The 27,465-nt window shown below is 35.8% G+C and overlaps 1 long non-coding RNA gene across 1 annotated transcript; it reads left to right on the forward strand.

Annotated features, from left to right (window-relative positions):
* Window positions 1-19,047: 19,047 nt before the first annotated feature.
* On the forward strand, window positions 19,048-20,486 carry LOC149213646 (uncharacterized). The gene is made up of 2 exons (XR_016250832.1): window positions 19,048-19,257; window positions 19,905-20,486. It is a non-coding gene; the product is annotated as an uncharacterized LOC149213646 (long non-coding RNA).
* The last annotated feature ends 6,979 nt before the right edge of the window (window positions 20,487-27,465 follow it).

A 27,465-nucleotide genomic window follows, 5' to 3' on the forward strand; every position in this document is an offset into this window, starting at 1 on the left:
ATGAAAAGATCTTCTTGAACTGTCGGGAGTACAGATCCAGCTTTCAACATGGCACTATAAGAAATCATGTCTTGAGCAACCTGAGAGTAAGAGCTATTAGAACTAGTTGCCATTCCTTCAAGAGTAATTGACTTCTCCTTAGCTTGAGTTGCCTGAGCAAAAGAAATTGCATATCCAACTGCTATTCTATAAAAAAAACACTAATTTCATTATAGGTTCACATAAATTAGTCATTCATCAAAAATCTATAAAAAAAATTTACACAATAAAAAATTAGCTAAACCAAAACAACCTTATCCACCATAGAAACCTACAGAGCACGAACCATTTATAAAAATAATAAAAATTAATATATTAAAAATTATTAACATAAGTTTAAAAATAATAAAAAATAATAAATTAAAAATTATTAACATAAGTTTAAAAATTATACCAATTAATAATGTTCAATTGAAATTTTTTGCTATATATAATATTCGATTTTATAATTTTTATTTGTGAAATAGTAAAAAATAATTATCTTCAAGATGATTTTGCTTAAATAAACTTAACGGTTTAAACTAAAATAGTAGTTAAAACGTCACCACCTTAAAATGTGAAAAGAAACATTTATTACTACAAACTATTCACAAAAGTTAAAAGATGTTATGCCAACCCATAAGAAACAAAGTTTCCGCAATTTATGGATCTTTTAGAATCCACATTTGTACTTTGTAATCTTTATGGTCAAAATATTATACAGTCTTTGTTCCGAAGAACGGTTGATTTACTTGAATAATAGATTTGATATAAGATCGCAATTCAATTTTTCCCCATCTAGTGTTTGGGTGTTTTACACACTTTAAGAGATTTTGATTTTTTTTTTTAACGTTAGCCACTTGAATTGGTTCATCTTTTTTTTCAGGACGAAAAAGCTATATATTATATTATATGAGAGATATAAGAGGCAATATGTTCACATCTATAGTTGACCCATAACAATTGGATCGAGAAAAGGGATCAGCATGGAAAGCATAACCAGATAAACAAAGTTGGTTCCTGCCAGGATAGACAGATCTGGGAGATCCCCATTGTATATAGATCCAGAGATCAAGAGGGCACAAATCAAAAGCAGAATCGACTATCTGAAGCAAATATACATGAGCAAACACAAAGGAAGAGGATTCTGCTGAGAAAGAAATTATGAAGCAACATCATAAAACCAAAAAGATCCAAGGAGAAAAATCTTGGATATAAAAGATTTCCCCTTCAAAAACCATAATCCTGGCGCTGATTGAAGACCCATTTTTGACAGAGAGTTGGCCTGTAAATTTTTGTCCCTATTGATATGGTGAATTGTGCCTCCAACCAAACAACCCCAAAGGAAATTGATCCTATCCATCCAGCCAATCAGGTGAGGCATTAATATATGGTTTTTTCTTGTGACGAAATCTACCATTACTTTCGAATCTCCAAATATCGAGACATGCTGAATATCAAGAAAGAGGCAAAATTTTAATAGTCCAGTGAGAGCCATAGCCTCCGCTTTACTGTTGGAGCCTTTCCCTCCATTCCAGTAAATGGAAAAATGAGTGTTTTCATTAATCATAATGAATATACCACAGCCACAAATGCCTTTCTGCTCAGCTCCGTTGAAGAACGCCTTAGGGAAAGATGAGAGCTCCATTGGTTGATCATTACAGGGGACCTTTTTTTGATTGATAGGCTTCTGCGGTAGGGCTTCAAAGGAAGCGACAATTTTAATGAGGATTTCCGAGCAAGTAGATTTAATGCCATTGAATATATTGCTGTTACGCCACTTCCAAATGTTCCACAGAGAAAAGATGAAGATCCTTCTCCATGATTCCTTCTGCTCGCTGCACCATATAAACATTTCACAAATTGAAGCATGTGTCATGTGCTGAATTCCATAACTGTTCTCCAAAGCCTGCCATATTTGTTGCGATTTTTTGCATTTTAAGAACAAATGTAAATTACTTTCCCCCTCTGATCTACATAATGAGCATAGACCTGGCCCATGCCATCCTCTTTTCATTAAATTTTCCCAGGTTAAATTCTTGTTGTGGAAGGTTAGCCAAGCAAAAAGAATCATTTTTGAAGGGCAACCATCCTTCCAGAAAATTCGAGAAAAGATAGGATTACACGCAAGAAGCTTCGAGCCAATTAGATGCTGGTCATGGTTGCGGGTCTTAAGATTTCAAAAATTTTGTGTCATCTCAAAGCCATGCATTGACTTTCGTTTCAAGCTAGGACCATGGTGGTGTGTATGTGAGGATTTTTTCTGTTGTTGTATAGTTTGCCCAGAAGAGGTTCATGAGGAAATTCTCCACGGTTAGGGGTGTGCAATTGGATTTCTCTAGTTCTAGAACATGTCTCGATGGTCCTATGAACTGCAGTAGAGTATTCGACTCCTATTTCTCTCCTGTCTTCCATCCTGGTTTTTCCCGATCTGGTTTCTCCCTAGATTGCCGGTTTCTGGTTTTCGGTTCAAGGTTTGAATTCCCCTTAACTTTTCAGGGTCTTCTCGGGTAGATCTTTCAAGATCCATATCTATTTGCCTTACAGGTCATTTAAGTCTATTTCAGGACGAGAGTAAATACTTGAATCAAATGGAGCCGTCATATTTCAAATATCTCTCCATCATGACGCAATCCAGCTCATGATTCTGTCATCCATCTATTAATAGGGGGACAGCTGGCCTAGTTTTTTGAAATATATCCCATCGAGAATGTGCCTTTTGTTTCTCGAGGTTTCCTTTAGCTCGTACTTTGGTCAGCTGGGAAGTATTTGATCTTTCTCTCTCCAGGATATTTGTTCAGACATCCTCTGTCCAGTCTGTTTTGTAGTGTCTGACTCACATCCCCCTTGGATTTTCTCCTGTACTTATGGGATAAGGATTAGGTGGCCTATTTATGAATGGAGTTTCTGTCAGACTCATCCGCCATGGAGGCAATGGTCCACGCGGCCATCCAGGCGGAGTCCCTCCAAGGGAAGGCCAAACTGTCTAACGACTGGCAGTCCATGTTGGATGAAATGATGATTCGTCCATCGGGCCCTCAAGGGGATAATATATTCGAGAAAGAGCTAAAAGGAAAGGCTTATGTTGGAGATCGATCTCGAAAGAGTCAAAAGCCTGTTAAATCTATACCTCCTCCTGCTGCCATTAAAATTGACAGCGTCCACTTGGCAGACCGCATTGGAAGCCTTCAAGATAAAGCACTGGTAGGCCGGTGGCATTTCCCGGAGATGGATGACCAACATATGAGAGACTGGCTTGAATTGCAGTGGAAGCCTTTAATAGGATATGTTCCGATTGTGGCCAGGTTATTAAAAGAATGGTATTGCTTTCACTTTCTTAGTGTGGTTGACCTGGAATCCATTCTGAAACATCAATGGGTCTATGGTCGTAGTTTTCTGGCCTTGCATAGGTGGTACTTGGGTTACAACCCTTTAAAAAACACGCCTTCTAATAACCTGATTTGGGTTAAACTTCCCGGGTTGCCTCTGGAATTATGGTCGAAAGTGACTTTAACAGAAATCAGAAATGCTATAGGCAAGTGTGTTTATGTTGATCCGTGGTGATTAGGGGAGAAAGACAAAAGAATGGCCTGGATACTGATAGAAAAAGCCTACAGAGGAGGCTTTCCAGAGCACATCGATATCTGTTGGAATGAGCAAAATATTAGACAGAGGTTAGACTTCTGGGGTGTGCCCTTTAGGTGCGCTGCTTGCCATCTCACTGGTCACCTTATCAAGAATTGCCCGCGGCGTCCTATAAAAGGCCGAAAACAATATGGTCTAACCAAATTCACGGAAATGCCTCATAGATTAAAAGCCTCTTACTTGGATTCGGAGAAATCGGCATCTCCAAAAAGCCATTCTCGGTCTTTTCATCAAGAGGATTTTGATGGTGACTATCTGAAATCTCCCCCGCCGCTCAAAGACTTGTATCCCTTATTTAGAATGACGGCCTCTGATTATGAGATTCCACGTCCTCCAAAATCTCCTTTGGAACCATCCTCCGATCATGCTGTCCCTAGTCCTCTTCCTATTACTCGGCCCGTAATAAGCAAGGAAGTCCTCCACATTCAGTCTCCATCGTCGCCCCCTAAACAGGCGGATTCTCCAGCAGGCAAAGGAAAAGAACCATTGATCGCTCCCACCCCTGTAAACTCCCCCATTTCTTCGCCTTCAAACTCTATCGGTAGTGATCTAGACTACCTTTTGTCCAAAAAATCTCTTGACCTCAGGCCGCTCACCGTTCATAAACCCGGAAACCGTAGCTCTCCTAAGATCAGCCCCAATTCTGCAAGCAATATCACAGTGAGGAGAAAGAATAATAGGGGCAGTAGGCATTTCAGGGGGAGGGGAGACGGTACAGGCAGAGGAATCAGTAATCTTTCCCTGATCGACATTCCAATCATTGATATGTCTGATGATAGGCCACTTAGAGCAAGCAGGGCCGGATCGCTTTCGAAATGAATTTCATCTTATCGGTTAACATTAGAGGTCTGGGAGCAGACCTAAAATTTTTGGCCTTAAAAAATTTCTTTTTGTCGGCAAGCCCCAAAATCATATTAATACAAGAGACCATGCATGCAGCATCTGTAACAGTGTCTTACTTCAGGAAAATGTTTCCCCTTTGGCACATTTCTGCTGTAGAAGCTATCGGCCTATCTGGTGGTTTGGCGGTGTTATGGGATCCACAATGGATCAATGCAAAAGCTTATAGCTGCATTGCAGGCATTCTCATTTCAGCTCAGATAAGGGGGCATAAATGTCCTATAAATATTCTGAATATATATGCTCCATACAAGAACAGATCGTCATTTTGGGAAAGTCTCTTTGCTTCAGAAATTTTTGATGTTGAATCTTTATTGATTGCAGGTGACCTAAATATCACTCTTAATATGGACGAAATCTGGGGCATCAATAAGAAACAGGATCCTATTGCGGACAAGATTAAAAATGAGCTTCTAAGTAGAAATTTTGTTGACATTCTCCCTCCCAAAATTCTACCAACTTGGGAAAATGGAAGGGTCGAGAAGGCATATATTGCTAAGAGAATCGACAGATTTATCCTTCATGTCAGTCTAATTGACATCCTGGGCATGCCTTTTTCAACAATAGAGAATGTCTTCATCTCTGATCATAGACCGATTATACTAGGATGGAGGGATAAGGGCTTCAGAAAAGGCTACTCTTTTAAATTCAACAGGCAATGTTTAGAAGATCCAGAGTTTAATAACATTATCTCAAAAGCATGGAACGAGATGTCATCTTCAAAACCATTTCCTACTTTAATGACTTTCAGAGATAAGATGGAATCAATCCGAAAGGTTGTAAAAGAATGGCAGTTCCAAAAAAGGCAAGCGAATAAAAAAGACCTCCGGGAAATTCAAAAGGAGCTAGACAGTGCTGCGGATTCCATGGCTTATAATTCCTTAACTTTTGACATGAGATGTCGAATAAAGGGTCTTCAAAAGAAAAAATTGATGATTTTGAAACAAGAAGAAACATTCTGGAGGTTAAAAAGCAGAGCAATATGGATGAAAGAAGGAGACAGGAATTCAAAATTTTTCCATAATTTCGCCAATTCCAGAAGAGAAAAGAATTCTATATGGAAAATCAGTGACGGAAAAGGGGGCTTCCTTTATTCCCAACAGGATATAACAAATGAGGCGGTGGCATATTTCAAAAATCAATATAAAAGATCGAATAAATGCAAAATCCAAGATATTCTATGGGGAATTGATCTGTTCCCACGGATGTTTGATGATGATTTAAATGATCAAATCTTCCAGCCAGTTTCTGAGGAGGAGCTGCTAGCTACTATGAAATCCTTCAAAAGGGACAAGAGTCCTGGTCCAGATGGCTGGACGATAGAGTTCCTCATTCATTTCTTCGAAATCATCAAAGCTGATCTGTTGAGGATGGTAGAGGGTACCAGAATGTCGGGTAGTATCAATCAAAAAATCTCCTCCACTAACATAGCGCTCATTCCCAAAAAGGGGGATGCTCAATCTTTCAAGGATTTTAGGCCGATTTCGCTATGTAACATCTCCTTTAAGATTGTTTCGAAGATCATAGCTGAGAGAATCAAAGGAGTTTTTTCAGAGTTCCTAACAAAGGAGCAGCACAGTTTTCTAAAAGGAAGAAACATTCATGATGCAGTTGCAAGTACTCAAGAGGGACTTTATGCAATTCATTCAAAGAAATGTGATGCGATTATTCTCAAGATCGACCTCTGGAAGGCATACGACTGCCTGGATTGGGGCTTCATCAGGTGTTTGCTCGCAAAGATTGGGTTGAGAACCAACATGATCAACTGGATCATGGCCTGCGTTGAACCAGTGGACTATGCAATCATCATCAATGGGATTCCATCCCCTTTCTTCCGTGCGGAAAGGGGTCTTCGTCAAGGATGTTCCCTCTCCCCGCTTTTATTTATTCTGGCAATGAACTCTCTTAGCCTGCATATCAATAAGGCTGTCAAGGAAAACATGTGCCGCCCCCTAAAAATCTGCAGAAATATCTCAATCTCACACAATTTATTTGTAGATGATATCATCTTATTCGGCTTGTTTTGCAGGTTCACTTGGATATGCTTCTATGAAATCATAAAAAATTTCCAAAAGGCTACGGGTTTGCAAGTAAACAATGAGAAGTCAACAATCTATCACAATGATATAAATCAAGAAGCTGTTGCATGGTTATCTGATCTTTTTGGAATTAAGGCGCAATCTATCAGTTGTGGTATTAAATACTTGGGTTTTCAGATAAAAGCTAATGGTTACTCAAAAACCGATTGGAAATGGATCCTGGATAGATTCTACAGGAGGATTTCAGCTTGGGAATTCAGATGCCTCTCTTTGGCGGGAAGAGTGATTCTGGTGCAATCAGTATTAAATCAACTCGCGGTTTACTGGGCGCATTTATTTTTTCTTCCTGCGAGTATTATTAATAGCATGAATAAATTAATAGCCAACTTCATTTGGGGTGGTCAAGTGGATAGGAGGAAATACCATCTCACAAAGCTAGCCAGTATCTCTTTACCAAAGAGCATGGGAGGTTGGGGTTTGATCGATATGCGCTCCTTCGGAAAGGCCCTTTTATGCAAGTCGCTGTGGAGAGCTGTTCATGGTGAAGGTCCATGGAGCAACATGATTCAGTCGAAATACTTAGGAAGGAAGGACTTACCGTTCTGGTTCAGAAAAGGAAAGATCGGAGCCTCATATGGCTCTTCAATCTGGCTCAGCTTTCATAAGATTGAAAACTATTTTTTGAAGAACTTAATCTGGCATTTTCAATTTGGTAGTAAGATTCTTATTGGTAAGGATCAATTCAAGTGTGGCGCTGAGGAGGTCAATATACCAGAGTCTTTATTGAATTTCTTTCATAGAAGAGGTCATTTCTATTGGGATAGTTTGATAGCTGACTGGCAGGGTCCCATTCCTTTGTTGAAAGATGCAGACGTTCTGGAAATGCCATAGGCGATTGCAATTCAATGGAATTGCATCAGGGCGGGCCTTAGAAACTGTGGCTTTTTTCGTTCTGTGGATTCTGATTATCTTATATGGAATCTTTCGAAAGAGATGAACGATTGGGAAAAACCAGGATGGAAGACAGGAGAGAAATAGGAGTCGAATACTCTACTGCAATTCATAGGACCATCAAGACATGTTTTAGAACTAGAGAAATCCAATTGCACACCCCTAACCGTGGAGAATTTCCTCATGAAACCTCTTCTGGGCAAACTATACAACAACAGAAAAAATCCTCACATACACACCACCATGGTCCTAGCTTGAAACGAAAGTCAGTGCATGGCTTTGAGATGACACAAAAATTTTGAAATCTTAAGACCCGAAACCATGACCAGCAAGTGAATGGCTTTTCAGACATGAGAAGATATTCATATATCAGAGAAAGAAACTCATTTCCTCTATAAATGATTCTGTCTATTTAGAATAAAATTCACGTAATTCCTTAGTAATCGATAATCACTCCCTGATATTGCTAAATCATGTGAAGTGTTCCTTTCCTTTTAATCCAAAGCCATTTAAAAGCAGTAAAAACATATTGAAAGATCAGAAGACCAACCTGGAGTCGCAGATGAACCGAAGCCGAGGTGCATTCAGTAAAGCAAAGATAATGTCTCCATCGAAAATAGCCGGAAGATACAACTGAGGGGATATACACACCACTGCATCTTGAGGACGCAGGGAGAAGGCAGTAAAAATCAGGGAGCGTATGAGGATTAAGGCAGTATATATCAGAGGACCGAAGATAAGGCACAGCTGACAAGGAAAACAGAAAAGAGCCAAGTCTACGGGACGAGCTCTTTTAAGGATAGGGAAGAAGGTATGCAGGTCTAGAACAGCTGTCGACTGGAGAGAATGCATGAGATGGGCTCCATATAAACTAAGGAGGTGATTCTGGGATATTGAGCTCATGCAATGTTTTACGCACCTGGATAAAGATATGGCCTGTCATACCACGAAACCCGACTCTGATTGGCTGCCATTAGCTGAACACCTCCGCTCGTCCATCGCGCTCTCTTGTCCGCTGGTTAGCTTACCAAACTCTCTTGAATTGGTTCATCTTTAGTTAATATTATTTTGATGTAAATTGTTTTTTTTGCATTAGTTATGGTTAGAGAAAGACTTTGGTAATTGATTCTAACTTTACATGTGATTAGCTTATTTAAAATTTAAAGTTTAATTTTATAAGAGGAAAATATATTTTTTAATATAATTAAAAATTTATTTTAAAAAAAGTATTTGACAAAAAGTTTATATAGTTTTCTCTTATAGTTTACTAAATGGAGGCCAATAGGGATACCCCCATTGGTTGCCTAGGCCAAAGAAATCTAGTGTTCAAGGCTAAGGCTTCTAATGAGTTGATGTGAGGGTGAGATTAGTGGTCAACCAATTTGATCGACCAATGATCCTAGCCATGGCTAGGAAGGATGGAAGCCTCCATGAAAATTTCCCTGGACATGATATTTTCAAAGATGAGATATCTATCAAGCTTTGAATCTCTTTGTTGGGAGCTAGATCTCCAATTGCTCCAAGTATAAGTGTCATTGATGTTGTTGAGTTTAACCCAATGAGAAGAAGACATGACAACTTGGAATATACCAGATTCTGCTTCTAGCTTTCTAACACCACCCTTTTTTTATTCTATATATTTTATCAAATTGAAGCCCTCCCTGGGATCCAAGATGTTGGGCATATGACAAGACTAGGTTGCTTGATGGAGTTAAGAAAATATGTCTTTTCTTTGGGCAGTGAAGGGCCATAGACGTTTGAAAGAAAACAAGTTTCTGCCAATCCTATGAGTTAATATTGTATAGTGATAATTCTGAAAGAAGAAACCATGTTAAGGATGGATACCTATTGAGTGTTCTAGATGATAGCGAGACCTTTAGATTGATCTTGGGAATCAAGAGTTATTGATTAGCATCCTCAACCCCATCTTTTTGTCAACCTACATACAACTTCACATAAAGTTTTAATTTCCTAAATCATCAAGAAGGTTGGATGTTGTGTGAGCCATTTGTCTTTGAGAAGCCTTTGTTTTCCCTTGCATTGAGACCTCTAATACTCCAAGAGATTATCTTCATGTGGAAGATGAGTTGGTGAAGGGATAAACATCTGAGATCAACTTTATTCTATCTGAATTGACAAAAAAAATTCCCAGTTCTTCGAGAATTTGTTGATTTCTCTTACAATATTTTTTCTTCTCATCCTTGTGCTACTTTTCACTCTCTTTCATAGGTTGGACATGAAACCCGTAAAGGATTGGCACCAGTTTGTCCCATTGATGTTTTTTGGGCTTACTCCCTTTCTTTAAGAATGCCTTTGCTTAGTATTTTGGCTTGATGCTCTAGGAGCATGTTTGAGTCTTTATGTTTCCATAGGCTTAGCAATGCTTAGGAGGTTGAGAGCATCCAAATCCATTTCTTCGATGCTCTTATTACTATGTGGTAACTTAGAGCCTTTCTTTGAGGATTCTCAAGGATCTAGATTCACGGGTTGAGAGGAAGTAATGGGATGAACCTTTGATGATTCTTTGGGTGGTTGGTATCAAGCATGTCTATCTCTAGGGGGAGGGGTTTGGGGCAAGGGTTGGGAATTCAAGATTTGCAAGTAGTTCAAAATTGTTGCTGGTAATAAGCATTTTATGTCAAGAGTGTGTCTACAAGAGTGGAGGCTTGGGTCCACATTGATGATTAGTTGGTTTATAGAATCCATCTTGATCGACAACTTGGACTTGATATGGAGTGGTATTAGCGGCTCGCATGGGGTAATTTCTATAGGGATTCCCATATTCGTGACATCTATGGTAGTGGAATGGAAAGTGTTAATAGTCCAAGGTTTGTTTCTAGAGTTCATCTTGATAGTAGATATTAATCTACTAGGGAAGAGGACATGAGATATTCATATATACACGATGTGAGCATAATATATGTATCTTGCTTGTTTAGTGGTTTTCGATACTTTGAAAAAATAACCTAGAGCATTTCTGATGCCTACTAATATGGCTTCATCCTAGAATTCTCTAGACGAGGATTACATGCGGATCCAAATTGAGGCTGCCGTAAAATCCTCTTTGTCTAGAACAAAACTCTCCATCCAAAACTTAATATATAATTATACAAAGTTGAAGAAGTATTGCCCATTTTCAAAAACCCTCATGCAATCTTCCACATTGGCGAAGATAATGGTGAAAAATACTTTTCCCCCCAACTCGAATTTGATTGTCCCTTTGGCTTCCACTTGTGCTAAATCCAGTAGGTGGGATTTTTACAAGGTCCAAATGCCTAAGAATTGTTGATTAAATTATGATCTCTCATGTATTGGATGTACTCCCCAATTCAATTGGAATGCACCTCAAACTTTGGATATGTGGTTTCTTTTGGAAGGTAGCTTCCTAAAGGTATTCGACTGGTTGAAGCCTGCATTGAGGATCGTTGCTTTTGATATGAGCCTGAATTTTTTGCAACCTCATTAGGGCGAGAATTAGTTGATTGACCAGGGAAATGGTCCCCTATAATAAATTTGCGAGAGAGCTCTTCTCCCTCCTACAATGTTGACCATGACAACAAGAATTGTAAAGAACTCATGAGCGAAGGGGAAGACAATGGCAAGATAGGGTAGGGTAAATTTCAAGTTTTAGCATAAAATACATCATTATAGATTAAGATCCATTACTTGGTAAAGCCTCCTAATCATATTTTCTCAATATTTATAAGGATGAGACTCTTGTGAGGGTTGATCTACTTGCAAAATGGGAAGTTGAATTTGCTTTAGTCTTTTGTGAAGTCAAGGGATTCAAACTATTCTTAGGTAGTGATTTATTCCTTCCTAATGGAGCTTTAGTAACTTTCAAATTAGGGCAAAACATAGTAGTTCTTCAAAAGTGTACTTCCTCCTTTACCCCCTTTACTAACAAAGGGGGTTATGATATTCATATTCAAAATCACTACCTTCTAGGGCTAATTCAATCCTATGAACATGTATTTTATGAAAGAAAGGATGATTTGCATTTGGTTGATTTGTTGGGTTATGGATACTAGCAAGAGTTCAAAATTAACAAAACCTAAATTGGAGTTCATGCTATTAAATTATTTTAATGGTAGTTGATATAAACTATCTTGTAACGAAAATAAATAGTACTACCTACAATAATTTATTTGAAGGATCTAGTGGTGAAAAGCCTTCAGATCCATAAGGTGAGGTTGGTTAAAATCTTCCATATGTACATAAATTTGAGGTTCTATAACTCAAGCATAAATGAACAAGAAGAGAAAATTTGAGTAAAACCTTGGCAAAATAGAAGCTGTTATATCTTTAATACAACATCTAAAATGCATTAGTAGGTTGAATATATTTGCAGTGAAGTGTATAAGGAGGTGGCTTGACAAGGCCACTGATCACTTTAGGCAAGAGTTACAAGTTATAGTAAGGAAATATGTCCTTATAATAATTATCATTCTAGAAAACATTTTTATTTTATTTTTTATTTTTTATTTTTATTTTTTATATATACATATTACAAGAAGGGAGCAATATCAACTTATAGTTTTGAGAAAAATAAAGAGTTCAAAACAAATTTGATTACAAGTGAGCCGTATCCTTTTAGAAAACATCATGCTTGGCTCAAATTATAAAAGATAACTCTTTAGATAGTACATATTTGGAAGTATTTTACAAAATTGGATGTTTAAAATACATCATGATACCTCATTTTCGAAAGTACAAATAACCACACAACCTTTTAAAATGACTCTAAACTCAAAAAAGATTTTGAAATAAAGTTATACAATCATTATAGATGTCAATTCTAATATAAAGCCATAATAATTACTTTTAACCATAATAATTATTTTTGTATTAAAAAATTGTTACAAACTCATGAGACAACATAATATTACAAGACAACATAATATTACAAAAGGAAAAAGTTGCGAGAAAGATAAAAATTTCAAAACAATTTTTCTATTCCAAAATGAGCCATATCCTTTTAGAAAACACCATGATTAGCTTAAATTGTGATGGGTAACTCTTTAGATAACACATATTTGAAACTATTTTTACAAAAATGGGATGTTTAAAATATAGTATGATGTTTCATTTTCCAAAATACAGATAACCGCACCACTTTAAAATGATACCAAATACATAATAAGGATTTTGAAACAAAGTTGTACCATCTTTATAAATGGCAACTTTAATAGAAAGACATTAATAATATATGATAAAATGTTTGTTTGTTTTGTTTTTTTTTTCCTTTAACAATAATTATTAATTTTTATATTAAAATATTGTTGCAAATTCACGAGACAACATAATATTACAAAAGGAGAAAGTGGTATTAGGTAGCCTATAGATTAAAAAAATTAATGGGATGTACAAAATATTTTCTGGGTATGAAGTATTTAAAAAGACACTTAAAGCAAGCCTAAGTTTGCAAAACACCATAGAACATAGATTTATTTAACAACATGCATGTTGTATGCTTTCTCTGATTTACAAAATAAACTCTGGAATCTTAGTTCATAGCATCCATATCCACATGTGTCTTTTGGTTTACAAAATAAACTTTGGAATCTTAGTTCATAGCATCCATGTCCATATGATTGGCATTTAGTGAATAGACTCCTCACTATTTTCTTCTTCTTCTGATTTACAAAATAAACTCTGGAATCTTAGTTCATAGCATCTATGTCCACATGCTTCCTCTGGTTTACAAAATAAACTCTGGGATCCTAGTTCATAGCATCCATGTCCACATGATTGGCATTTAGTGAGTAGACTCCTCACTATTTTCTTCGACACTTAGCCAATAGCATATTGAAGTTAGAAATAGATGACTCAAAACTCTTACTAAAATTTAAAAATCACAAAATATATTTCACTTGCCTCTAAATCTGTCAATTTGTCTCTTTTGCTATATTAAAATCTCCATCATAACTACTAATCATAGCCATAATTTTCCCCAATCATAATTTATCATATTTATCTCTTTGCTATATTACAATCTCCATTATAACTACTAATCCATAGCTATAATTGTCCCCATCATAATTTATCATAAATTTTATTATTGTAATATGAATTTCTTATATTCAAATTTCACACTCAGGGTTTATACTTATATGACGAGGAGAACTATCCCTTATATTTTAATAAAATAACTTTTAATTAATATAAAATATAATAATATATTGCATTGCTCCCAACTTTTTAGCCTCTTAAAAAAAACCTTTGCCCATCATATTGTCTACACAAGCCACATGCGTATATATACTGAATACATTAACATGGATGTGACATCTCCGCGTATTAGGGAAAACGAGTAACATCAGTTGATTATGACACGTCATCGAGAATTTGGGTGTTTAAGGAGGGTCACATCCTTAAACATCATCATAGAAGATAGCTACACAAAAGTTATAATGTACACTTTAATTATAATTTATAATAACAAGACTTCAAGTTTTTAATTTTAAAATTGAATTATTGATACCATTATCAACCTGATTCCCCTTGTCTGGTTACATGCGAAAGCGATATGATTATGTAAGGAGACAAAGTATAACAAGTCCTAAGTCTCAATATTCATGTCTCTCTTTTATTGAAGTCATTGGGAGACAATAATACAAACTGCTTTATTGAGTTGGAGTGGATAAGGGCTCTTTTTTATTGAAGGCACTGGGAGAAAATAATACAAAATGCATTATGGAGTTGGAGTGAATATTGATTTGTTAAGGGTTGTTATTTTTTGTCCGGAGTGGATATTGATTTGTTAAGGGTTGTTATTTTTTTCTCTCATTTTTTTTTAATGCATTATTGAGTTGGAGTGGATATTGAATTGTTAAGGGTTGTTATTTTTTCTTTCTTAATAATTTAATTTTAAAGTTATTATGAAATTATAATCAAATTGATGTATCAATTTTTTTAGTTTAGGAGGCAAGGGTCCACCTACATGTAATAATTTGACTATTAACATTTATTAAGGTATACATACTCTACCCCACTTTAGATTTGAATTAATGACCTCTTATAAAAAAATACATGTTCTTAATCATTGAACCCACTCAAATTATTTATTATACCTAATTTATGGATTAGTGGTATTTATCTATAACATTTGATATGATAACTTCCATTATAAAATGTCTCAAGCAACTTATTATTTAGTTAGCTTGGTTACATTAATTAAAATGAATAAAAATAATTAAATATTTCATGAAATAAATCTCTTATTAAATATGTGCTTGGTTTTGTTCATCTCACTATGCTTAACTTTACACCTTATACCTAAAAACACTCCGCCATGCAATCACTATAACTGCAATATTTAATATATGTGGGTACAACTTTCATCCTTTTCCATCTTCAAACTAATAATTTAGGTTAGTGTATCACGCACTATGTATGTATTTCACATTTGATTCCATGCATTTTAATGATTAGGAAAGGCCTTAATATGTATTTTTCATATCTGATTTACCTAAGGTGACATTTAGGCATGAGGATTCACCTAAAGTTGAAGTGTTAAGAGGATTTCATTTCATTTTATTGTTAAGTAATAAAGGTTTATAGTTTGGGTGATTCAGTAGATTGTTTGTCTTCCTATCTACTTAGGTTCAATTTCCACAAGTGACATGTTGACTTGTGGTGATAACGCTAGAAGGGTAAATGCCCTCCAGGATAGAGATCATCTTTGTTGTACCTCAAAATACCTCATCCCTTTTAAGTCACAAGTTATTGATATATCTCGCTTACAAGCTATTGAATATACTATTAGGTTATACTGGTAACATATGGGTTTGATCCTAGACCTAACGTAAATCACTCAATAAGTTATCAATTCTGATAGTTACAAAAAAAACACACACACACACACACATATTCCACATCTTTGTCTATATATTTGAATAATGATTGATAAAAACCTTTGTACAAACACCATTCACATTATCAATAAGTGCAACTTAAATAATGCAAAATTTGTTTAAAAACCTTTACAATATACGTGAGAAAATACTTTAATTATTAGTATTTTTTTGGGAATGATCATTGTAATAATGTTCTATGCTAAAATGTTTGACATTGTATATGTATTATATAATATTATATTAGTAACATGTGAATTAATAAATGGTTAAAATAATTAATTTTCCATTGAATGTGTATTCTATAATATTATATTAGTAACATGTGAATTAATAAGCGATTAAACTAATTATAATTTTCTATTTTTATAGTGAGATGAAATTTAGTTGTGATCTTTAGAATTTACATTTTTACTAGATACCTATTATTTAATAAAAGATTTTATCAATTATTATAAAACTTCAAATACATAAACATTCTCAAAATTTACTCACATACATTCACAACATTATAATATTAAAACAAGTGTAATATACAACCTTGCTACTTAGTACCTACCTCTTATGTAAAATAAGAGGTAGGTACTAAAAAATAAGAAGTTATCCTAACTAAGATAAAACAAATACTATGATATTTACAAAAAGTTTTAGGCTTTAAATAGGAAAAAATAATATTATTATTTTTTAAACTTATTTGTCTCATAAAGATATTGGATGTCTCGACAAACAATAAAATTATTTGTATTTTTTTGATTACTTGTAGTTTAAGGGCCGTTGTAGTTCACACATAGAATAATGTTTAATAAGATTAAATTTAGCGGATGTAAGAAATTTTTTTTTTTTTTTTTCTTTAAAATTTTATTTATATATTTGGTTTTTTTTTTTTAAATAAATCCAATAATAAATCATTTATATCTCATTAATTTTAATGCTTTTTCATCCTAAAATGCTTTTAAAAACAGTAAGAAATTGAAAATTCTAATTAGAATTTTTTTTATAAAGAAAACCGCTAATATATTCCTATAGCTATTATTATTCATATGATAAACCAAAAAGAGATGAGATTATTGAGGAAAATGGTTAAATATTATGGACGAGAAAATGTTGATGTGTTATTACTATTATTAATTTAGGTATGATTGGAAAATTTTCTTGATAAATCTGCATTTTTAATTTCCATACATAATGGCTTCTTTTCCACTCGAAACATGTGGAGAGGCTGATAGCCCTAATGTATCTTCACAACTTGTTAATTTATCATGAACATCCCCATACATACAACTTGCAACCTCTATTTTTTTTTGTCTACTCTCACTACAATAAAAGAAAATTGAAAATCCTCATCCTTTAAACATCTCATTAATTTATTTATGTTCACAAATATACATTTTGACAAATCTAAACTTAAAAAAATCCAACTAATTTAAAAATTTATTTAAAAAATAAAAATAAAAATAAAAAACTATGAAAACGAAGTGCTCTCATAAATTAATTATACAATAAAAAATTAAATACATAGATGTGACCCATTATTTAAAGAAATGAAAAAAAACCTCCAATTACCAAATATCCACATCAATTAACTGTATAATAAAAAATACAACTTTGGTATGACCTATGCACGGATGTGCCATGGTCTATCATCTTGTCATTAATGGACGATTCACATATCATGAAGATTAGTGAAAAACTTTTACGATGCATATAAAATTAAAATTTGTAAAATTTAATTGCATTGATTTTGATATTATACGTATTATAAACTTTATAACCCAACTTCTTATACTATATTGAATGATTATTTTATGATCCCTCTCTTATTAATTGTAAGGGGTTTATCAACTTAAAATAGTGTGTTGAATACATCCCATGAAATGTGAGTCACTTTCACATTCATTGCTTTTATGTCATTAAAATCTCTATGGTAGGTTGTATGGGGCGCTTGGAGGGGCCATTGATTCATAACTTGATATCTTTTCTATATTAATGTTTAATTAAAAATAAATTTTACATCATTTTATATTTATAATAAGTGTTTAATAACACATCAGACAACGTCAAATGTCGAGAATCAGATCACGTACATTAGAATCGTTTGATACGCCTTGGCAAGTTAGATTTGTCAGGCACCCAGAATGATAGAGTATTGACAAATAATAATAATAAAATTGATTTGTTTGTATTCTAAGATTATTTTATTTTTAAAATTAGATTAATGTGAGTACCACGTACATTTAATCATCATTGTACAATTTATAAACAAGTGGCACTTCAAAATTATATATATATATATATATAAATTAAATATTTTATATTGATAATTCCAATTAAAACCCCATAAAAATTGTCTTTTCATTGTACTTATCCAATAGAAAATTAGAAATAATGAATTTCATAAAATACAAAATATATTTTTATTTAAAAATAAAATAAAATTAATACAATAATTTTTAAAAACTTTACAAAATTTAAATGCAAAACAAAAAAATATTGAAAGTCATAATAGTTTAATTAAAAACCAACTACAATATACTTTGTTTTCCACAAATATAATAAAAAAATTAAACTAAATACATTATTACATACAAATCTTAAAATGCATAAACATCTTAATTTGACATTATACAAAACATCAAAATGAAAACATTTTAGCCTAATATAGTGACATATATCTCTATTTTATTTCTCCACAAAAAATACTTTGTTTTTCACCATTAATATAAAACTAACCTAATATTGCCCCATCTCAAATCATAATATCAATTTAAAATTAATACTTCAAACATATCAAATAAATAAAATTGCAATATCAAAATATTGATTTTTACAAGCTCATAAATTATATATTTATGAAACTATAAAAAAATCTCATATAAATGTACCCTATTTTAAAATTTCAAAAATAAAAATAAAAATAAATCAAATAAATGAAATTGCATTGTGGAAACATTGATCTTTACGATCCCTTAAACTATATATTTACAAGATTATAAGAAAATGGGCCATATATTAAAAAATAACCAACAAAAACAAGTTAAAAATATAACAAACAAAAACTCGATATTTAATAATTTGGTATTAAAATGTGTATTCATTTATGTAAATAAAATTATATATTTTTACTTTTAAATTTAATAAGTCTTTAAAAAATAAAGCTTAGTTTTGAAAAATTAACCTTGAATGATTTATTTTTGAAAATGGTGTACCTTATCAAAAACTTATTTCTTTAGCCCTAAAAGGACTAACACATCTAGAATGTAGCAACCTTACATGATATGATCCTTTTTAGTCCCTGCCATCTGGCATCGGGCAGGGACTATAGTAATCGTTTCCTGACGAGATAGCATTAATTCGAACGGGTTATTTGGCTGTTTCGGTGGTTATGCTAAAGTTTCAAAAGGCTGTGTTAGTCCCTTATTCTAAGTTTCATTCCCCGCTGAACTTGGCCATCTTATTTGGCCTCTTCCCAAGACGGAAGAGGCTCAACCATAGATTAAAGCAATTAAGTGCGGTGCATTTTCAGCTAACCGTCACGGGTGTATGGTTTTAATGCTAGCATTACTTCTGGCGGGTATGCAAAGGTGGTGTTCCCTGTTACAATGTACGCGCTCTGTGGAAAGGTCCTGCCCTACACCCGTGTCTTTGTGCATGCCCTGCACCCGTGTCTTTGTGACGTCGGCCCACTGCATCTCATTAAATACACTGCTACCCTCCTTTGTCACCTTGCATTGTGATTGTGACTCCGGGGATTTTCGGTTTTTCTTTACAATCTGCGAGCAGCAGGGTTTAAACTGTGTACAGACGCCGCCGTATTAATATTGCTGGTATTTGCAGAATAACGTTTTCTGGTAAGTTTGTGTTTTCTTGAACCTAAATTCATTGCAAATTTGATGTATTTGCCAAGAGCAGGGTTTAAACTGTGTACAGACGCCGCCGTATTAATATTGCTGGTATTTGCAGAATAACGTTCCAAACTTGCTGTATTTGAGCTACATTCTTGTTTACACCTAATCTATTGATATGCCTTTCTCCGTATTGATTCTTAAGTTGGTCCGACTCAGGGTTCTTTATTATGTGCCTTTTGTCCTAGCATGGCTTTTATGTTATTGTGGAAATGTTAATACAGATAGAAACATTACTTCTCTAATGCTTCCTGCAAATATTTGCATTTTTTCTTACGGACTTTCCTGCCTATTATCTTTATGGGATTCACTGCAAGTAGTGACAAACTTTTCTCTGGCTCGCTAATATTCCTGGTCCTTGCGATTTTAATAATTTATGTTTATTATTCAAGCTTTACATGGTCTATTGTTCAAGCTTTTCATAACAGTATGCTTAGTAACCCCAAACTTTATAGGAACTGTACTTATCTACATTCTTGTTTACATTCTTGTGTGTATGGAAAGCAAGTTGCAGTACAGATGGAGTTTACATTTCCTTGCACGCTATTTTAATGTTTATGTAGTTCATATTTTGTTTCTATGCTCGTGATTAGATTAGATTGCACTATGATCAAATTCGGTATTGTGGTAAGCCTTCAACCTTGAAGCAACTCGCTAGACAGAGCTCAGATTACACTTTACCTGGACTGTGGCAAACTGTAACATTTGGGATCTGTGGCTTAAGCTTGCACTACCTCGGCACTGTGGCAACAGACCTACTCGACACTGTGGAGGATTGTGAAAGGTCTATCAACTTCAGACTGTTGCAGACTTAAAGAGGAGCTCCATTTTGGACTATAGCAGACCTGTGGCACCTCAGACTCCAGAATTCGGACCTGCTTCTGTTGCAATTGGAACCGAGGCCTTCAAACTTGTAATCTCGAATCAGCAGCTTAAACATGAGAGGACTGTCTATTTTCGCTCTGTGGAGACTAGCCTGTGGTAGCTCAGACAAACCTGAGGAGTCACCTGTAGCAGCTCGGATCTACCTCTAGTGTATGATCTTGACCTTGGAGCATACCTTTCAAGCTTGGCCTTATGCAGTGAAGCATTGTTGAAGCTTGGAGCAACATTGTTAGAGCATCATTGAATGCAATCTTTAAGCAATTATAGACATTTTGGGATCTCTTGCAGAAGAGCAGTCTTGGTCAAGGAATGAACAGACCTTAGCTGTTATAACAGACATTGAAGTAGGCAATCTTGAAGTGTCTTTGAAGAACCTTTTACAGATCTGTTGAAGGATATCCTTCTTCCAGTCTCCGTTCATCGAGGGCATTTTCCAGTTCTTCTGCCAACATTGACGGGTTGTGAGCTTGCTTCAAGATTGTGGGTGATCCCGCAGAAGAGAAGTATCTATACGAAGGGCTAAAATAGACCCAACCATGGAGGGAAAGCCCTTTTGCAGGTCTGGAGAGCCATGTTTCACGTCTGGAGAGCCATGTTTCAGGCACAAGTGTTGCAGATTTGCAGAGCCATGCTGGTTCTCATGGCCTTGTTTCGTACAAACACGTTGCTGCATGCATGTCGATCACATGTCTCCTGTGTAACGTGTGGCCTCGTCGTGAAAGTTACACGAACAGATTTTATAAACATATTTATTTTATAAAAACTATGTTCAACGGTTGAAAACTTTATCTTAAGTGCAAATGTAACCTAAACAATTTTTGAATTTATACTTTTTCGCAGGAATGAACTTTTACAATCTAACAGCAACTGGGAAAAATATAACCAAGTGATCGCAGCATAATTTCATTTCATTTGAAACTTGAAGGTGTATAAACATATTTATTTTATAAAAACTATGTTCAACGGTTGAAAACTTTATCTTAAGTGCAAATGTAACCTAAACAATTTTTGAATTTATACTTTTTCGCAGGAATGAACTTTTACAATCTAACAACAACTGGGAAAAATATAACCAAGTGATCGCAGCATAATTTCATTTCATTTGAAACTTGAAGGTGATCTTGATCTTATGCGGTGCTAAGAATATCTGAGTGTAAGTCATACTCCCTTGCAAATACAATACAAATGGGCCTACAATCCGCAGAAATATATGCATCGTTTTGTTATAAATTATATAATGGTATTTATCATGCAGAACGGTTAAAAACATTTTCATTAGTGTAGGGTTTTATCTTGTAAAAAGAAAACAACAAGACAGGTAGACCTGCATAATGGACAGATGCCACACGGTTCATAGCAAAACAATTTCATTATATCTATGTTCAATTCAGCAAATTAGCGATTTTTATGGTTGCGTGTCTTTCTGGAACTGCTTTGCAATTTCATTATATCTATGTTCAATTCAGCAAATTAGCGATTTTTATGGTTGCGTGTCTTTCTGGAACTGCTTTCTTTTGTACAGGCACTCGTCATATCAATCGCCCTGTTACTATCTAATTCCCCTATCGAGATCTCCCTCTGCATTAATATATCACAGTCGCGTATTTTTTTTTTGGCTTTGACGTGTTTGCTGAGGATCAATTTGCAGGTTGAACTTAGTGCAGGGACTCGCTGCTTCGCAGCCTCCCTTGTTTCAAATAGGCTTTCCTAGAATGAAAGTGTAAGATCTTTCCATCCCTCGTGTAATGCTGACATTGAAAAAGTCTAGGGAGTTCTTAACATAACTTTTAATTTTTGAATGCTCAACTAAACTAAGAAAATAAGTATGTTGAATCTCTTTTTATTAGTTCTGGTTTTTATTGGGACTATAGTAATTGCTTTGTGGTCAAAGTCTTTTGTTTTTATTGGGATTATAGCAATTGTTTTGTGGTCAAAGTTTTTTGATTATCAACTAGTTTGCTAAGTTTTTGTGGTCTTTTAGTAATTTTAATCAAAGTTCTCGAAAAATGTTGTCTTGTAAATTAAAAATTATTTTCCTTATTTTTAAAAATCTTATTTCTAATTTTGCATTGGCTAAACGTGCGTTGATGTGACATAATTACTATAGTGGAGGGTGATTTAATTTTAGTATTTGTCAGTGCTTGAAAAACAATTTTAAAATGAAAAAAAAGACTAATTTTCTAAATGACCATTCCATGGGTGAGTGCTCTGACACTAGCAGTGACACTAACACTGACATTGTTAGCTTGGCACTATTAGTGCTCTGCCAAGGTCCTTTATGTAAAAGGGGTGGGGGAATCAACACTTCCGCTCCTCCAATCACCTTTAACACAAGTGGGTTTGAAGATAATTGTAATCTATCCAATTGTGCGAGGCTGAACAACATTGTGTGAGGTTCTTTTTATTTGTATTTATTCTCCTAAACCTATGTTAAAATTTAATATAAATTCGAATACCAAACTCTCCTAAAAGGTGTACTTTACATGGCCAACCAAAGAATCTCATAATATTAGTGAAAGCTAATTGAATCTACATAGACTAATTTTTGTTATTTACCAACAAATGTTGTGCTCAAGCTCGCCATTTGCACCCATAATTTAGTATGACAATTTGATATTTATAACAATATGGCAACATCATCTCTGACTTCCCAACATCATTTATGATTTTTACCGAAATATTTTGATGAGAAAATAATTTAATATGCAAAATTTCAATCAAGATACATCTATTAGAATAATTGCTACAATTACGCACTATTACATTTGTTATGGCCCAAACTCAATAAACAAATTGAGTCGTAGGGTTTCTCTGTGGGGATGTACTTGCTGTGGTTTATTTCATGGGAATTACTGTGGTTCCTCTCACGGGCATGTTCCCATCTCATATGCTGGAAGTACTCCACATTATCTATCCTTTTCTTTATGCCATCTACATTCTGGTCCTAATATGGTTTGAGCACATTTGTCCAACTCGTAGGAGGTCTGATGCGAGATTGAAGAGATGCTCTTAAGGGTGTTATCTGTGGGGATAATACTAGGGACCTTGAACAATAGGAACCGCTCCGTTTTCGACAACTCTGGTGCAAATGGATTAACTCTTTCAACATCTCGTGGCCGTTCAAAGATATCAGTTTCAGATGCTATCACTTATGGTGGAAGTTCTTAGGATGTTGGTGTTTTTGTTGTTGTGAATGAACTAGGATGGGTGGGTAGTGGCATTGGTTCATGGCCTACTGTGTATACACCAGTTTGGGTGGGTGGTGGTGTAGGTGTACAATCTCGGTGGTGCTAGGGGGGCAGACTTTTCCATCATTGTTTTCATAATTTTCGAGCTCTACTTTCTAGTCTAACAATGTGATTAGGTGACTCTCATTTATTTGTGTCAGTGTTTTTCTATGAGGTAGTTGGCATCCTCCTGTACGTTATTATTTTTGGATACACTTGGGATTTGGCTGGATCTGCGCATTAACATCTTTTTTGGTATCCATGCACTTTTGATTAGACAATATTGCCTACATGCGGTTTTTTATTTGGGTGGTGGCAAGAACATATTGGGCTTTCCTCTTCATGGGTATTTTATTCCCAGTCTCTTACATTCGCCCAATCTGGTGATCCTGACAATATGAATTTTCTTGATCCTCCATATTCCTTACACGCAGGTGGATTTTTCCTTTTTCGATTTGGTCCCATTTTGGACCTTTTTTATTTATGAAAAATTAAGGACCCTCGATCTCAGTAACCTCTCATGGTGTTGGTGACTAGTGTTGATTGACATTCCTGGGGTGGTGACTAGGATCTATTCTGGTTGCATGGAGGGATTTCTGGCATCTTTGGAAGCTGATGTATTAGCACACGAGGCATTTCTTCGTGTCATTTTGGAGGCGAAGCGTGCATGGGGTGGGGGTTGTCGACCTCCATCGAATGCCACGCAGGACACACATGCACAGGCCACACAACCCCTAGTCTTGCATCCATGTCTGGTCTTGGTGCATGCATCAAACATGTCGGCTCCAAATGGTGATCCACTTTTCTGTCTCCCATGACCTCGATAAGGAAATCAACATAGGAACATAAAAATGGTTGAGGTGCCTACAATTCTCAGTTTTGTCTTTGATGTGCTTTGGAATTGGGTCCAGAGCCTGTAGAACCACACCCTTGTTGGAAGGTGCATCTTCTCTGGGGCTCAACATTTGGATATGGAGGCATGGGTACTAGCACAATGGAAGTCCATTTTTGGCTACACTCATAAGGTTAGTCATCTTTTGAATCAATGGTATAGCTTTCACTTCCTCCACCACGAGGATGCAGAGAAGATCACGGGGACTCCATGGGTGCGAGCTAGAGGTTTCTTACAACTTAATTGGTGATATGTCAAATTTAACCTTGTCCAAGATATCCCTTAGAACAAATACATCTCGGTGAAGATTCCTAGTCTCTTACTGGAGTTATGGACTAGACCTACCTTGGAAGTGATCGAAAACACTGTGGGTAAATTTATATATATGGATCCGAGGGTGTTGGGGGCTTGGGACACGAAGATCGGTTGGATTTTGGTGGAGGTGGACTATGCAGGCAGCTTGACGGTGGAGATGATCTTTGAATGGGGAGCCCTATGTTTTATATAGCTTTTTGACTATTGGTGCATCCCATTCTAGTGCTTATTATGTCATGAGATGGGCCATCTTTTGGAGAAATGCCCTCGGCATCACTTGCGTTCCTATGACAAGCGACAAGACGGTCATTGCAACACTAGCAGGCTAGAATTGGAGGGCTCCATGCCTGAGATGAGACCAGATCGAGTTACCTCATCTGATGCTCCTTCTCAATATTTGAAAAAATTGACATCTACCTCTTCTCAGTCTTATTACTCTTCTCGTGAGGAGGAATTAATTCCTCCCCATGGCCTTTACTTTGCCTCGGTGCATCTAAATCCTTCATTGACTCATTCTGACTTCCTCTCTACATCTCTCTTTCCGGATGATATTTTTATTCTGCCTCCTTTTGATCATGTTGAGGACATTCCAGAGCCATCATAGACTCCTGTTCCTGACTCTACTCTTATCCCATCCTCGCTAGGCCATCTCTCCTCTCCTATACTACCATTTCCTCCTTCTCCACATAATTTGGTGGACAGTGACCTCGAATTTCTTAAAGATGATCTGGCCATGGACTTTTCAGCTCTCACTATTCAAAAAGGCTCATCTTGAATTCTGCCCCCTTTAGTCAGTCTTGTGTCTATTAAAAATATCACCACTCGTTGTAAGGGTAATGATCGGGGCAGCAAACACAAGCGGGGAGGGTCTGGAAAAAAATTAAACCTTGTTGACGGTAATCTGCATGACATTCTTGTCCTTGGAACTTCTCTTGGGGCCCTTAAAGACGTTATGCCCCCCATGGTCGGTCCTCCATGACTATCCTATCCCTCAACATGATCGACTTGGGGGACGCCACAAAAAGAATTTCTCCATCACCTTTTCCACACTACTCATCCATCTATAATTCTTATCAAGGAGACCATGGTTGGCTCTGATAGATCCCTTGAATATTTTTTCTTTATCTATCCTCACTGGTGCATAGTGGCCATTGACTCTTGCAGTTTATCGGGCGGTAATGTGGAACTATGAGATCCCTATTGGGCTGATTTTTGGGCCTATAATTTTTTTTCAGGCATTTTATTATCCAAACATATTAGGGGTTCTACGGAGCGAGTCCACATTTGGAATATATATGCCCCTTATGGTGATAGGCATGTTTATTGGGAGCGGGTCCATACTTCTAATATTGTAAATATTGGGTCATTGATAATTGCAGGATATTTTAACATGATATTGTCCAAGAATGAAGTTTGGGGATCAAATGAACAAATGGATCCACTATCAGATTTTCTCTATACCCTTTTTGATGAGAATTATGTGGTTGATATATGTCTAGCTCCACTGGTTCCCACATGGCATAATGGTAGGGGAGGGCTGGAATATATTGGTAAACGTATGGATCATTTCATGGTCCATTAGAGCCTGGTTGAGTCTCTGGGAAATCTTTAGTCACAGGTGGTGGATTCCTTCATCTTGGACGATTTCCCTAGTTTCTTGCAGTGGGGGTGGGAGGAGAAGCGATAGGGGATCCCTTTTAAGTTCAATAATATATGGTTGGAGGATGATGAATTCATAAATGTGGTAAGGGATACATGGTCATCTAGTTGTAGGCCTCTAGGACAATCGGAGATGGAGTTCATTTCTACACAACTTTCCACTCTAAAGAGTCGGGTTTGAATTTGGGAGCGTAGGAAAAAGGCCCTTTTATGTGCCAAACTTAAAGCCATTTTTGTGGAGATTCAAATTCTATCTGTTTCTTTTCTGGGAGGATTTTGGCTTGTGGGGGCCTGACCCAGGTTTAACGTTAGTTAGCCAAACAAATCCCTACACTACTGGCCCTTTCGGCATCAGCTCATGGAGCGCGGACTGAAGTCTCACCCGAAGCAGTACGAGGGGATGCTGGAACCAAGTTTCTGCACCCTTGAGATGGTTGTGATGTCAGTTTAGTCCAACTATACCTACCTTCATGCAGGTTGCTTATCCCTTTGCTATACCCTTCAGTACCTTCACGAAATGTTACAATTGGTTTCCGCGCAGTCCTAACCAGGGGTTGATATGCTTTCGTGCTGCTAGGGCAACGAATTGCGATATCTCCCAAACTAAGCTAAGTATCTTACTTATCTTATTTACAGATCTTAGTTAGCTTCATGTAAACATATGTTATTACTTACGTTCACTTAACCAATACAGTTATACACATTTGTGCATCATATAAGCATTAGAAGTGAAATTCATACCCAATATAACATATGCATAAACAAGAAATAAAGACGCAAAAATTATGGAATACTTCTCTTTATTGACAATTCCATACGATTACAGATTTGACTCGCCCTGCACACTCAGCTTTAGGGGTCCACACACTCAGCTATGGACTTCTAGGCCTTTGCGCACTCAGCTGCAGAGCCTCTACCTATGCTACGACCCAAAACTTAGACTTCTACTTCAGAGCCATCTCTCATACATCTTTGACCATTGATTTCTTCTTTTCTCCATGCCTATCTACTTAGAGCTTTAGCTCTATTTATAAAATCCCATGGTCCACGGACCATGGGTAGATCTTATACAACTGAAATTACATTTTCAAAATAAGGGCGGACAACCCTATGACTCTTTAACAACTATGCGCTTTGCAACCACAAAATGCAGAGTCTTTACATTGGGATTACAAA

Source organism: Pinus tabuliformis, chromosome 1_1 (genome assembly GCF_031772625.1).
Source record: "Pinus tabuliformis cultivar Carrire ecotype Pingquan chromosome 1_1, CPIR1, whole genome shotgun sequence".
NCBI classification, from domain to species: Eukaryota; Viridiplantae; Streptophyta; class Pinopsida; order Pinales; family Pinaceae; genus Pinus; species Pinus tabuliformis.